The 16,887-nt window shown below is 41.4% G+C and overlaps 4 non-coding genes across 4 annotated transcripts; all 4 read right to left on the bottom strand.

The window, feature by feature from the left end:
• Window positions 1-1,616: 1,616 nt before the first annotated feature.
• Trnar-acg lies at window positions 1,617-1,689 on the bottom strand. The gene has a single exon. It is a non-coding gene; the product is annotated as a tRNA-Arg (tRNA).
• Window positions 1,690-1,902: 213 nt separating this feature from the next.
• Trnar-acg lies at window positions 1,903-1,975 on the bottom strand. The gene has a single exon. It is a non-coding gene; the product is annotated as a tRNA-Arg (tRNA).
• Window positions 1,976-4,565: 2,590 nt separating this feature from the next.
• Trnar-acg lies at window positions 4,566-4,638 on the bottom strand. The gene has a single exon. It is a non-coding gene; the product is annotated as a tRNA-Arg (tRNA).
• A 1,507-nt stretch (window positions 4,639-6,145) lies between these two features.
• Trnar-acg lies at window positions 6,146-6,218 on the bottom strand. Its single transcript has one exon. It is a non-coding gene; the product is annotated as a tRNA-Arg (tRNA).
• Between the last annotated feature and the right edge of the window lie 10,669 nt (window positions 6,219-16,887).

Raw genomic sequence — 16,887 nt, 5'->3', positions numbered from 1 at the left:
AGATGTCAATCAAGTTTTAAATATTAAATTCACAATTGCTATTACATAATTTAGTCACGATTTCGACATGGTGATAATTCAAGTGATGTCGATGTGGATAGAGTATAGAGGGCGGTATATTTTTTATTGCCAATTACATAATGTACAAGGAAATACAATGCTTAGACATACATCATGGTATAGAAATATTACATACGAAAGCCTTATGTACGGTGATGACCATTCCTTAGATATAATATCAAAACGAGGCTATTTGTAAACATGTCCAAAACTTTATTGTTGATCTGTGTACAGGTCAATATACATGTTAAATATACATAGAGCCAGCTGCCTGCCTGTTACCAGTTACATTGAATTCTCATTCGCCTACAAGTATCATTTTTTCTCTCTTCCACCACCTTCCTTTTTGCTTTTAACTGTTCTTTTTCTGTTCTGTTTAAGATACTATGACAGAATTATCATACGCTGTTTATCGTTAGGCCATTGCTAAGTTTTGGTTATGTATAATTGTATTACGGAGAGGACATCGGTAAGTTGTGATAACTTGCGTTCAACCTTTTGTGTATTGTTTATACAATAAAGTTTATTTAAGTTCAATTTCAAGTACTTCATCTTTATCAAAATGAACAATTTTCTGTGATAAGTGTTGATTATGAGAAAAAATATCATATATAAATGTACATCTGTATCTAGAATAATACCCTACCCTAAGTATATACCGTGGTGCTGTAATACGGAAGTTAAATATTTAAAATGAATTGTACATGTAGTACATACCCCGGCATGTTTACAGTAGCGACGTCGGGTCCTGTAAATACTGTAGGTTAGTTTATGGGTAGGGGGTCAGACGTCATGGGAGCAGTAATCTGTGCATCATAAGACAACTTTGTGAAAACCTCAAATTGTAGTGATAGCATCAAATACATAAATTATTCGTCTGTATATTGTTTTTTTGATTTTTTCTTTTTTCTTTTACATTGTACATAGGTAGATTGTCTTATATCATAGACATTGGTTTCAGATTTTAATTCATTTTCAAAAATACAAATTTAGACAAATGAAAGTTATTGAAGAAAACTTTGTTCGCTTGGTGTTACCTTACAATGACTGGGCGAGAGTGTTTCAGAAATATAAGGATACAGGAGTTACTTCCCTTTATTATATATTTTTTCTGTTTTCCTTTTTTTCTCTTTTTACAAATTGGTGTTAAATGGTTTGGTTATATTTATATCACTAAAATCTTAATACTATTTCGTTCATGAACACTTGCTTAACTTCAAATTTAGTGAAGCTTTGTCTTCAATTTGACAGCTTAAACTAAAATGCGTCAACGAACTGAGTTCAATATACTAAAAAAAGAATATAAAATCAAGTAGCTTATTGTATTAATTGCCGTAAAAAAATGTTTGCCTGAATAGAAATATTAGCCATTCAAGATCAGAACAATCTCTTTTAGAAATCATAAATGCACACTATAGTTTCTTCATTTCCGGATTTGACACGAGTTTTCTTCCTTAGTGTGATAACACTTTAATATACAAATGTAGGTCGTACATTTCTTAGGATTTATTCAATAAAGCAATAGAAAAAATATAACACCCACAAGTAAAAAATATCGAGCTTGCCAGGATTCGAACCTGGAATCTTCTGATCCGTAGTCAGACGCGTTATCCATTGCGCCACAAGCCCTGATTTATGGAGATTATAATATCAATTGGCTACAAAGGAGGAAAAAACTGTTGATCATTTTTGGGAAAGATTCTACTAAATATACGTGTATGCAATAGCTAGACTCGTGTTTTGTAATAATATATGAGACTAAAAGTTCGTTGAACACTTCATGTCCGAATTCATATGAATTTCAAATGTTGATGCTTTAAAAATAAATTCAATAAAATTTAACGAGCTTGCCAGGATTCGAACCTGGAATCTTCTGATCCGTAGTCAGACGCGTTATCCATTGCGCCACAAGCCCATGTTATCCACGTGGTTGGGTTAAGCGTCCGCAGGTCCGGTTACACAGCCTTTGTAACACGGCCTTTGTATTCCACAAAGTCTAATCTAACTTTGCTTCCGCTAAAGTTAGTAGTGAGTTTTAAAATACATTAGCGTAGTTAGTTTTGAAATGCATCTTCCATAAAATCATACCGCCGGCTCACAATTTTTTTTTTATATGGGACGTTGTCTGTTTTTTTTCTACAGACAAAAGAAGTTCAAACGACGAAGTTAAAGATATATCTACAAAACTACTTCCAGAAGAAGTAAAACCAGTGCATACTAGTTAAAATGCATGATAAATCGTACATATCAGAAGAAAGAGTATAGACATTACATATGGTGCGGTGTTATTTGTGGAGAGAGTTTCAGCGTTTGGCACGCGGTATGCGGTCTACTGTATCGGCTAGTTATCATAATGCTAACTGATATACTCGGTATTGCTGTCAGGACATGTTATAACTGAACACATGTGCTACCTACTTATATTCCCTATGTTATAAAGATAATCTCATTTTAGTTATACAATTTAATGTATGTATAACACTGTTGCATACGAATACACTTCATACAATCATGATGGTACTGCCAATGCATAATACAATATATATTTTGTAACTTTTTCATAAAAGTTAATTTTGAATTTTTTCATCACCATTGTCTTTTCTTAAAAATTTGCGGTCATATATATCCCCCCCTAAGTACGAAGTTCCGGATCGATACGTTGATATTCTTTCAAACCAAAATTTCGTTGGAAGTAGCTATGAACTTACAGTTACTCCTAGGTGGAAATGTTCATCTGTCAGTAGACACTAATTAATCATATTCAGAAATGTGCACAGGTTTATAAAAACAAGCAATAGATTTTAAAATGCATGATATTTGTTTGTTCTGTACTTCCTGCCTTTTGACAAACCGGAGAGCAATGTTACAAAGATGTTACAAAAATATTGAATTGGTGACCTTTAGTCTTTATTTTGTCAAATTTTGTAATTTTGTATTTATTTTGGGAAAGGACGTTGATAAGTTGAAAAAACTTGTGCCCAATCCCTTCGTACGTTTTGACAATAAAATATGTTTGAATCGAAAAAAAAATATCTCAGGAACCAGACAATAACTGATCAGAATCGTAATGGTGAGCCCTTTGTTTATATTCTAAGATTTGAAGTCATATTAAAAATGTAAAAATCAAAAGTAACACCGTTTTAAAACTTGTAAATGTGTCCTTGGCAGACTATGTACAACATCCCAACTCTACGATCCATATATGAACCCGTACAAGTCCGAGACATTCCGCGATTTGTCCAAACCTATGGGGTCCCAGACACCTGAACGACTCAAACATACAAGGACAAGGATGATCCTCAAGGTGATCTTGACCTTCTAATTTGATATAAATTAAAATTCCCCACTACGGGTTGGAGTTTCGCGCCAAGTCCCTGTGATCAGACTGTGGTAAAGGTCACAAGAGTTATCTCCCTTGTACCAAGAACAACACGAGCATTTCCACCATATCTCCATCGCTCTCCATTGCTAGGATCTGGGAGTAGTAACTATTGTGTTTACTTATTTACTATAGTTTCAACAAAATATTGAGGTTGAAAAAGTTCAGCACAAATCCTCGGAGACAGAAAAAGCCGAGAGTCTCGACTTTGCGAGACGATTTTGTTTCTTAGGACTGAGTGCGCCCTATATAAAACATTGAAATTTATAAAACATTGAAGTCGATGGTTCAACTTGTAGCCTTCAGATTATTTCAAAAAAAAATTAATACAAAAAATTAATAAAAGAATTAAGATAATTTTCGTTCTTTAACGCTGAAAGAAAAACCCAAAATATTCATATATAATATAAGTGTCATATTTATTAAGAATCTTTAGTAAAATTGTAAATATTTATACATGTGTAGTTCTTAGTGATACACAACCATGGTCAATCCGGTCAATGGCAACCCCTATCTTCTCCACCCGTATCACAATTCTAATAATAAGAATATTGGATTTGATGTGTTGAACAAATCGGAAACCTGTGTTACATATTTCCCTATATTGACAGCCACTTTCATCTCTACTGTCCTACCCCTCACACAAAAGTCGCCCCTTCGTACCTCCATTATATTGGCACCTTTCTCAATCTCACATAACTGTAACTGTATTTATGCCAACAGCGTTACAATTCTTACCTCCATTATATTGGCACCTTTCTCAATCTCACATAACTGTATTCATGCCAATAGCGTTACAATTGGATATCCTGGAATATATAAATCACTCACTTTTAGTTAAAACATATATCTTAACAGGTGGTGGCGGTTTTCAAATTACACTCCTTTGGCTGATAAAAGTATATACAATATTGTATTTTCAAATATGATAATTATATAAATAAGAAAAATTTAAAAAAAACTTTCTAGGACTCGAATCTACCTTAGCCAATCTCTTTGCGAATTCTAATTATCAATGAATTAACGAAAATATTTGTGATAACATAATGATGAATTGGCTTTGAGGTAATTATGGAAAAAGTAATGAGCTTACCAGGATAAAATTTAGCCAAGAAAAGGAAAAATACGAGCTTGCCAGGATTCGAACCTGGAATCTTCTGATCCGTAGTCAGACGCGTTATCCATTGCGCCACAAGCCCGATATATCTACTCAAAATAAGCATTGTCTAACTGTTTTAGCGTGTGTATTGATGCACAATATTACTTTGTTTTTTATGTTACCGTAAATATCGTATCAAAATACGCTTAGCACTGATTGAATTATTTTTCTCCATTTTTTTCTTTTATGAAAAAAAATAAATAAATAAATAAATAAATAAATAAAAACAAACACAACGGCAAGTAATTTTCTGAACACTGTATTTAAATACCGCATTTGGATTTCATATTAGTTCAAAGTTCCGGGTCGATACGTGTGATGCCTGTTTAGTCCAAAATGTCATCGGATAGTCAATGAAAGTCGTGATGGTAAGTGTTTTTGTTGTCATATTGTATAAAACGTAAACAGCATATAATCTGGGCAGCCTTACATGGACTTGTCAGAACTTGCCTGCGACTCAGTCCGGTATAGGGATTATATACATGTACATGCAAAATTGACAGAAATATTGTATTGGATGATACGAGTTTTCTCCCTTGTGACATGAACAACACGTGCATTTCAAGAACGCGAGGACTTCGTCCTGCTAGTAAACCGATGCGGTTGAAGGATATATTTTATCTTACTATAAATCCTGAACTGTTTGGTCTATGTGCCAACCAGTTTCATCCACTCCATATCCCAAAACCACACCCCACCCCTAAACCTCGACCCCAACCACATACCGTCTTCAACACCCCTGCTCCAACACCCGTTCCACGCCCCTACTTTCATTCTCGTGCAAAAGGGGCCCCACCTCCCCGTTTCTCCTATTCCCTTTCAACCCCTCCCACTGTATCTACATCGATTGCATAATTTTAGATAATTAATTATAGCTTATGGAGATTATAAAATGTAATGTACGGGAGTGTACATATTATGCTTGACGTATATTTACATTCCCATTCAGATTCTCAGTTATTTCCTCATACTAATTGGTGACAAAATTAAATAGGAACTGGATATGTCATAGCTAGTGGACTTCCGACTGGTATCTCTTAAGTACGTTTCAATAATTCTGAACAAATATTATTATTATTTTTATTATCATTAATAATAATTGTTAATAATAATTACCTAAATATGTTATATATAACTCATGATTTTTTTTGTCCTTTTAAATACTGTACTTAACTTTTAATTATCCCCTTTACGAGTATAACTACGTTATTCTATTTATATAATCTTCTTTAAAGAGGAAGTAAAGAGAATAATAATAATATATATTTGTAAGGGAATCATAATCCTGATATTGGTTTCTATACTTGTACTAACTAGCTCAACAATTAATTAAAAAAAAACTCCATAAAGTTACTCGAAATTAAAACATTCTAGAGTCCTGACTGCTAGGAAATGGTATTTTAAAACATGGTAATTACAAAATATGCACCGGATTCGAACCCGATATAATGAATTATTAATGAACTAATTTTTCAATTAATCGATTTTTTTTATTAGGCGAATATTAGTTATAGCTTTTATTTAAAAATAGTTCAGATAAAAATTGACGAGCTTGCCAGGATTCGAACCTGGAATCTTCTGATCCGTAGTCAGACGCGTTATCCATTGCGCCACAAGCCCTACATACCATGGAAAAGACAGTCTATTTTTCATTGATTGAACGATTAACTTGTAGTACAGTGAAGCATATCGAAAGGTAAAATAAATTTATATTTGTATTATCTCTTTTTTCAGTAAAATTACTATAATGTTACGTTTTAACTCTCTTTTACTCTTTATCAAAACACACAAAACGATCATACGATGAAGTAAAAAGCGCCGAGGAAACGACCAACCGAAAAAAACAACATGTTACAGTACTTTCTCTAATGGTTTTCAATAAATCCAAAACACAACTATGCTATCACACAACCATTTTAGGTTCCTTACATCTAGCCCGAGTTTCCTCTGGCCCTGACACCACATCTGGTGTAGGGGCCCTACACCAGATATGGTGTCAGGGCCAGAGGAAACTCGGGCTACTTACATCAAGACCTTCCATAATACCAACATCCAAAATATCATTCTTACACAATATAAATATAATATTACTCTGTTACAAACATGTCAAAAGTTACTAATGAGTATATTAAACTATATTTGTCGAGTAATTTTATGAACCCTACTCACAGCCGCAGAATTATTTCATATTTTGGTTTTAATATTAGTTCGGAGTTCCTGGTTGACATCGGTAAAACATTATATCGATTCTGTTGCAGATTCTCGATAATATGAAAACCACATAAATCACGCACGGTCGTTATTGTGATTATGATATACATTTGTATATAGTCATATAAATTGTTAGAATCACATGTAACTCCAGATTAACAATTGCTGAGAAGTATGTTGTGGGTAGATTCACAGGGTAGGGCAAAAATGATCCCTACCACATAGTCAATTAGTATTTATATAATTTATTATACAATTCATTACTCACTCCAGGTCCCTGTGCTGATCGGGTCTCTGTGACCCCAGAGTAATTATTGTATCAAAAATCACTGGAGTTATCTCCCTTATACCACGAAATCGGTTAGGAACTCGGAAATTTGTGTAGATAAGTCTTAACACCAGTGAATCATAACCATCGAGTTTACGGTCTATGCCGACCACCATTTACTTGATGAAATGAAATTTGCTTGAGAGATGATAATTAAAAATATAGCTTATGTGTATAGTTATTGAAAATCAAACGCATTCTGTAATAACTATACCATCCCTCGACAACACCATCAGACCATAGTGTCCTGAGGCTCGGGTACTGTACCATCCCTCGACAACACTATCAGACCATAGTACCCTGAGGCTCGGGTACTATACAACCCCTCGACAACACTATCATACCATAGTACCCTGAGGCTCGGGTACTATACCATCCCTCGACAACACTATCAGACCGTAGTGCCCTGAGGCTCGGGTACTGTACCATCCCTCGACAACACTATCAGACATTAGTGCCCTGAGGCTCGGGTACTGTACCATCCCTCGACAACACTATCAGACCATATTACCCTGAGGCTCGGGTACTATACCATCCCTCGACAACACCATCAGACCATAGTGCCCCGAGGTTCGGGTACTATACCATCCCTCGACAACACTATCAGATCATAGTACCCTGAGGCTCGGGTACTATACCATCCCTCGACAACACTATCAGACCATAGTGTCCTGAGGCTCGGGTACTGTACCATCCCTCGACAACACTATCAGACCACACTGCCCTGAGGCTTGCGTTCTGTACCATCCCTCGACAACACTATCAGACCATAGTGTCCTGAGGCTCGGGTACTATACCATCCCTCGACAACACTATCAGACCATAGTGTCCTGAGGCTCGGGTACTATACCATCCCTCGACAACACTATCAGACCATAGTGCCCTGAGGCTCGGGTACTGTACCATCCCTCGACAACACTATCAGACCATAGTGCCCTGAGGCTCGGGTACTACACCATCCCTCGACAACACTATCAGACCATAGTGCCCTGAGGCTCGGGTACTGTACCATCCCTCGACCACACTATCAGACCATAGGACCCTGAGGCTCGGGTATTATACCATCCCTCGACAACACTATCATACCATAGTACCCTGAGGCTCGGGTACTATACCATCCCTTGACAACACTATCAGACCATAGTGCCCTGAGGCTCGGGTACTGTACCATCCCTCGACAACACTATCAGATCATAGTACCCTGGGGCTCGGGTACTATACCATCCGTCGACAACACTATCAGACCATAGTACACTGAGGCTCGGGTACTGTACCATCCCTCGACAACACTATCAGACCATAGTGCCCTGAGGCCCGGGTACTATACCATCCCTCGACAACACTATCAGACCATAGTGTCCTGAGGCTCGGGAACTATACCATCCCTCGACAACACTATCAGACCATAGTACACTGAGGCTCGGGTACTGTACCATCCCTCGACAATACTATCAGACCATAGTACCCTGAGGCTCGGGTACTGTACCATCCCTCGACAACACTATCATACCATAGTGCCCTGAGGCCCGGGTACTGTACCATCCCTCGACAACACTATCAGACCATAGTGTCCTAAGGCTCGGGTACTGTACCATCCCTCGACAACACTATCAGACCATAGTGCCCCGAGGCTCGGGTACTGTACCATCCCTCGACAACACTATCAGACTATAGAACCCTTAGGCTCGGGTACTATACCATCCCTCGACAACACTATCAGACCATAGTGCCCTGAGGCTCGGGTACTGTACCATCCCTCGACAACACTATCAGACCATATTACCCTGAGGCTCGGGTACTGTACCATCCCTCGACAACACTATCAGACCATAGTGCCTGGGCTCGGGTACTATACCATCCCTCGACAACACTATCAGACCATAGTACCCTGAGGCTCGGGTACTATACCATCCCTCGACAAAAATATCATACCATAGTACCCTGAGGCTCGGGTACTGTACCATCCCTCGACAACACTATCAGACATTAGTGCCCTGAGGCTCGGGTACTATACCATCCTTCGACAACACTATCAGACCATAGTACCCTGAGGCTCGGGTACTATGCCATCCCTCGACAACACTATCAGACCATAGTGCCCTGAGGCTCGGGTACTATACCATCCCTTGACAACACTATCAAACCATAGTACCCTGAGGCTTGGGTACTATGCCATCCCTCGACAACACTATCAGCCCATAGTGCCCTGAGGCTTGGGTACTATACCATCCCTCGACAACACTATCAGACCATAGTGTCCTGAGGCTCGGGTACTATACCATCCCTCGACAACACTATCAGACATTAGTGCCCTGAGGTTCGGGTACTATGCCATCCCTCGACAACACTATCAGACCATAGTACCCTGGGGCTCGGGTACTATGCCATCCCTCGACAACACTATCAGACCATAGTACCCTGGGGCTCGGGTACTATACCATCCCTCGACAACACTATCAGACATTAGTGCCCTGAGGCTCGGGTACTGTACCATCCCTCGACAACACTATCAGACCATTGAAACCCTGAGGCTCGGGTACTGTACCATCCCTCGACAACACTATCAGACCATAACGCCCAGAGGCTCGGGTACTACACCATCCCTCGACAACACTATCAGACCATAGTACCTTGAGGCTCGGGTACTGTACCATCCCTCGACAACATTATCAGATCGTAGTGCCCTGAGGCTCGGGTACTATACAATCCCTCGACAACACTATCAGACCATAGTGCCCCGAGGCCCGGTTATTATACCATCCCTCGACAACACTATCAGACCATTGTTCCATGGGGCTCGGGTACTATACCATCCCTCGACAACACTATCAGACCATAGTACCCTGAGGCTCGGGTACTATACCATCCCTCGACAGCACTATCAGATCGTAGTGTCCTGAGGCTCGGGTAATATACCATCCCTCGACAACACTATCAGACCATAGTACCCTGAGGCTCGGGTACTGTACCATCCCTCGACAACACTATCAGACCATAGGACCCTGAGGCTCGGGTACTATACCATCCCTCGACAACACTATCAGACCATAGTACCCTGAGGCTCGGGTACTATACCATCCCTCGACAACACTATCAGACCATAGTACCCTGAGGCTCGGATACTGTACCATCCCTCGACAACACTATCAGACCATAGTACCCTGTAACTTCGGGTACTATACCATCCCTTGACAACACTATCAGACCATAGTACCCTGAGGCTCGGGTACTGTACCATCCCTCGACAACACTATCAGACCATAGTGTCCTGAGGCTCGGGTACTATACCATCCCTCGACAACACTATCAGACCATAGTGTCCTGAGGCTCGGGTACTATACCATCCCTCGACAACACTATCAGACCATAGCGACCTGAGGCTCGGGTACTATACCATCCGCTCGACAACACTATCAGACCATAGTACCCTGAGGCTCGGGTACTATACCATCCCTCGACAACACTATCAGACCATAGTACCCTGAGGCTCGGGTACTATACCATCCCTCGACAACACTATCAGACCATAGTACCCTGAGGCTCGGGTACTATACCATCCCTCGACAACACTATCAGACCATAGTACCCTGAGGCTCGGGTACTATACCATCCCTCGACAACACTATCAGACCATAGTACCCTGAGGCTCGGGTACTATACCATCCCTCGACAACACTATCAGACCATAGTACCCTGAGGTTCGGGTACTACACCATCCCTCGACAACACTATCAGATCATAGTACCCTGAGGCTCGGGTACTATACCATCCCTCGACAACACTATCAGACCATAGGACCCTGAGGCTCGGGTACTACACCATCCCTCGACAACACTATCAGACCATAGTACCCTGAGGCTCGGGTACTACACCATCCCTCGACAACACTGTCAGACCATAGCGCCCTGAGGCTCGGGTACTGTACCATCCCTCGACAACACTATCAAACCATAGTACCCTGAGGCTCGGGTACTATACCATCCCTCGACAACACTATCAGACCATAGTACCCTGAGGCTCGGGTACTACACCATCCCTCGACAACACTATCAGACCATTGCGCCCTGAGGCTCGGGTACTGTACCATCCCTCGACAACACTATCATATCATAGTACCCTGAGGCTCGGGTACTATACCATCCCTCGACAACACCATCAGACCATAGTACCCTGAGGCTCGGGTACTATACCATCCCTCGACAATACTATCAGACCATAGTGCCGTAAGGCTCGGGTACTGTACCATCCCTCGACAACACTATCATATCATAGTACCCTGAGGCTCGGGTACTATACCATCCCTCGACAACACTATCAGACCATAGTACCCTGAGGCTCGGGAACTATACCATCCCTCGACAACACTATCAGACATTAGTGCCCTGAGGCTCGGGTACTATACCATCCCTCGACAACACTATCATATCATAGTACCCTGAGCTCGGGTACTATACCATCCCTCGACAACACTATCAGACCATAGTACCCTGAGGCTCGGGTACTGTACCATCCCTCGACAACACTATCAGACCATAGTGTCCTTAGGCTCGGGTACTATACCATCCCTCGACAACACTATCAGACATTAGTGCCCTGAGGCTCGGGTACTATACCATCCCTCGACAACACTATCATACCATAGTACCCTGAGGCTCGGGTACTATACCATCCCTCGACAATACTATCAGACCATAGTGCCGTAAGGCTCGGGTACTATACCATCCCTCGACAACACTATCATATCATAGTACCCTGAGGCTCGGGTACTATACCATCCCTCGACAACACTATCAGACCATAGTACCCTGAGGCTCGGGTACTATACCATCCCTCGACAACACTATCAGACCATAGTACCCTGAGGCTCGGGTACTACACCATCCCTCGACAACACTATCAGACCATAGTACCCTGAGGCTCGGGTACTGTACCATCCCTCGACAACACTATCAGACCATAGTACCCTGAGCTCGGGTACTGTACCATCCCTCGACAACACTATCAGACCAAAGTGCCCTGAGCTCGGGTACTATACCATCCCACGACAACACTATCAGACCATAGTGCCCTGAGGCTCGGGTACTACACCATCCCTCGACAACACTATCAGACCATAGTGTCCTAAGGCTCGGGTACTGTACCATCCCTCGACAACACTATCAGACCATAGTGCCCCGAGGCTCGGGTACTGTACCATCCCTCGACAACACTATCAGACTATAGAACCCTTAGGCTCGGGTACTATACCATCCCTCGACAACACTATCAGACCATAGTGCCCTGAGGCTCGGGTACTGTACCATCCCTCGACATCACAATCAGACCATATTACCCTGAGGCTCGGGTACTGTACCATCCCTCGACAACACTATCAGACCATAGTGCCCTGGCTCGGGTACTATACCATCCCTCGACAACACTATCAGACCATAGTACCCTGAGGCTCGGGTACTATACCATCCCTCGACAAAACTATCATACCATAGTACCCTGAGGCTCGGGTACTGTACCATCCCTCGACAACACTATCAGACATTAGTGCCCTGAGGCTCGGGTACTATACCATCCCTCGACAACACTATCAGACCATAGTACCCTGAGGCTCGGGTACTATGCCATCCCTCGACAACACTATCAGACATTAGTGCCCTGAGGCTCGGGTACTATACCATCCCTTGACAACACTATCAAACCATAGTACCCTGAGGCTTGGGTACTATGCCATCCCTCGACAACACTATCAGCCCATAGTGCCCTGAGGCTTCGGGTACTATACCATCCCTCGACAACACTATCAGACCATAGTGTCCTGAGGCTCGGGTACTATACCATCCCTCGACAACACTATCAGACATTAGTGCCCTGAGGTTCGGGTACTATGCCATCCCTCGACAACACTATCAGACCATAGTACCCTGGGGCTCGGGTACTATGCCATCCCTCGACAACACTATCAGACCATAGTACCCTGGGGCTCGGGTACTATACCATCCCTCGACAACACTATCAGACATTAGTGCCCTGAGGCTCGGGTACTGTACCATCCCTCGACAACACTATCAGACCATAGTACCCTGAGGCTCGGGTACTGTACCATCCCTCGACAACACTATCAGACCATAACGCCCAGAGGCTCGGGTACTACACCATCCCTCGACAACACTATCAGACCATAGTACCTTGAGGCTCGGGTACTGTACCATCCCTCGACAACACTATCAGACCATAGTGCCCTGAGGCTCGGGTACTATACCATCCCTCGACAACACTATCAGACCATAGTGCCCTGAGGCTCGGGTACTATACCATCCCTCGACAACACTATCAGACCATAGTGCCCTGAGGCTCGGGTACTATACCATCCCTCGACAACACTATCAGACCATAGTACCCTGAGGCTCGGGTACTGTACCATCCCTCGACAACACTATCAGACCATAGTGCCCTGAGGCTCGGGTACTATACCATCCCTCGACAACACTATCAGACCATAGTGCCCTGAGGCTCGGGTACTGTACCATCCCTCGACAACACTATCAGACCATAGTACCCTGAGGCTCGGGTACTATACCATCCCTCGACAACACTATCAGACCATAGTACCCTGAGGCTCGGGTACTATACCATCCCTCGACAACACTATCAGACCATAGTGTCCCTGAGGCTCGGGTACTGTACCATCCCTCGACAACACTATCAGACCATAGTACCCTGAGGCTCGGGTACTATACCATCCCTCGACAACACTATCAGACCATAGGACCCTGAGGCTCGGGTACTGTACCATCCCTCGACAACACTATCAGACCATAGTGCCCTGAGGCTCGGGTACTATACCATCCCTCGACAACACTATCAGATCATAGTGTCCTGAGGCTCGGGTACTGTACCATCCCTCGACAACACTATCAGACCATAGTGCCCTGAGGCTCGGGTACTATACCATCCCTCGACAACACTATCAGATCATAGTGTCCCTGAGGCTCGGGTACTGTACCATCCCTCGACAACACTATCAGACCATAGTGTCCTGAGGCTCGGGTACTATACCATCCCTCGACAACACTATCAGACCATAGTTACCAGGAGGCTCGGGTACTATACCATCCCTCGACAACACTATCAGATCATAGTACCCTGAGGCTCGGGTAATGTACCATCCCTCGACAACACTATCAGACCATAGTGCCCTGAGGCTCGGGTACTATGCCATCCCTCGACAACACTATTATATTACATATTCTTTTACAACATGGCGCAGACAGAAAGTTGCAGAAGCAGGGAAAAATCAATTGAAATAGAGAAAATTTCGCCGGCTTAAATTTCTTGAAAAAATTATAACACCATGTATAAATGTGTAATTAATTCATTTAATTATACGAAAATCTAAAAGTTAACAGTTCCCAAACGATCATGAGATGGCCTTGATGCGATTAAATTTTGTGTAATAGAAAAATATGATGAGATTTTAATTTAAATCGACCATATCTTGGGGTCTCTCATGACAGATAAAGGCGTTTTGCTTTCTTCTGTGTCTTCAACATTTATTGAGTACCAGCTTACACGACACTTTAAAAAATTGCCATGGAATAACATAATTATATAGAACATTTGGAAGAGTAGGCATTTAGTTATATCACCGTTAAATGAAATCTGGGACACCATAGATTAAAAACCTTTCGATCTGACTCGAATCACACGACTCTCTAGATAGATTAGAAACTATTTATTTTTCAGTACGTACTGTGGTTTTCCTGAGGGAATTTATCAAATGTTAACTCCAGTACTTTATTTCACAACTTATTTGTCAGAGAATTTTTGTGTTAACTTAACTGCACATGAGAGAGATAATTAAGGAAGAACGGAAGTAAATTTATTTCATTTGAAAATGAAATTAAACAAGACATATGTAGAATGTTTGTATCTACATGGATGAAGTTTCGTAAGGTAGTAAACTCTCCGATAGGTCTGTGTTAATGAGCGGCTATAGGTCTCGCACAACTAATGACTCCATCCCCTCAATCGCTCGTTTGAAGTTAAAATGATGTGACATTTATATCAAATTAAGGTTCGAACATTTCGCTACCTTAAAAAATATGTTATTGGATATGTGTGATGGCATGTAAGAGCACACCAGCACTTGGAAGACAGTAACCCTGACATTTACAGTGGACAGGGGAACACCTACCGGGGGAATTCCCGCCTTTTTACACCTGGAATCCTACCTCATTTTGTTTTTAGTAGGAGTGTATATTTTTGAGTTTCCAAATCTCAAGACCCTACTCTTTATTTTCGTATATACAAAGTATCCATTTCATGTGTTATTTACTCAGGAAAACAGCTACAAAACTTAGAAACGCATTTTCTTTAGGGACTTGGTTCAAAGTGAGCAGCAGTTGATTTGCTACATTAGTTGTGTGAGACCTTAGATGGAAGTTGAAGGAGTTATCGCCCTTAGTACACACAATTAAAGGGTTGATGTCATAAGACTTCATACAGTTTTATTTTCCTAAAGAAAGTAATCTAATTTTAGAAATACTCATATGTTATGCATGTGTTATTTCTTTATCTGCTTGAATGTTTTAATTTCGTAAAAACAACCATTGTCGTTCTAGATGAATGCTCAGTTATCGTAATCAGTAGCCCGAGTTTCCTCTGGCCCTGACACCATATCTGGTGTAGGGCAGGGACGTACTACTATCAGCGTAAAGCGTGAAGCGAGGGTCTATACAGACGGAATAGATAACCGATTTGGGACTAAATGGGTGTTCTGGGGATAAATGAATATCTCATTTATCCATATATGTAGTTGGTAGATGTCATGTCACGCCCATTTTTATTGTGTTAGCACCAAAATCTTAGCGACACCAAACGGTGTCAGAGAATTTCACGTTTTCATACAGTGGTGCGCTCTGGTCCTACACGGTGTCGGGACCAGAGGAAACTCGGGCTACGTAATCAAATACCGACGACATATTATTTATTTCTTTATCTATTTATCTAGGAAGGTTATCTTCTATTCAAATATAAGTTAACATACAACATGGCCTGCTGAAAACATTGATTTCAAGACAAACTTGAAATTTGTTCTAAATCATGATTATAAATCAAAGAGAATGCAAGCATTGTAATCCCGGTAGCGCCTGTTCTCGTGTGACAAACTTTGGGAGTGAAAATTAAGGTGTGATTTTAGTATTGTTCAATCTTAAAACGACACGCCGAGAGAGCAATATAACGCTACTGACTTTGAGTGTGTGATTAAATAAGGGACATACCGTATTGATTAGTCTCTCCTGCCATTAGGTAGACATATCCGAACTTATTTACATTGGGGTAAGTACTTTTATTTGACAGGAGGGACCTAACTTGATATTCAGCCTGCGAGTTGCTTGCACGGCTCGACTGTAGCACAATTTTGCTCTGTGCTGCCATATATGTTTCGGTCCCTAGTGCGAGCATCTAAGCTAATTTGAGTATTCACGATGCAGGAAGATTTTTAAGAAACACGAACAGAAATTGTGTTCAATTAAAATAAAAATAATAATAAAATAAAGAAATTGTACCGGCATAGAGGTGAAACCGCAATTCTAACTGAAGGACAATTTGATGTGTATTCTTGTACTCTTTCTTGCGAACTTTTGTCTATTTCAGATATTCTGTATGTTTATGCATATTTCAATATTTGCATGTAATGTATTTATATGATGGGGGAGGGCGTCTTTAACCTGAAAAAAATGTGCCTTATCTTTA

This window comes from Pecten maximus, chromosome 6, assembly GCF_902652985.1.
Source record: "Pecten maximus chromosome 6, xPecMax1.1, whole genome shotgun sequence".
Classification (NCBI taxonomy): domain Eukaryota; kingdom Metazoa; phylum Mollusca; class Bivalvia; order Pectinida; family Pectinidae; genus Pecten; species Pecten maximus.
The sequence above is the reverse complement of the archived record's forward strand: the minus strand, read 5'-3'. Positions and strand labels throughout refer to the sequence as shown.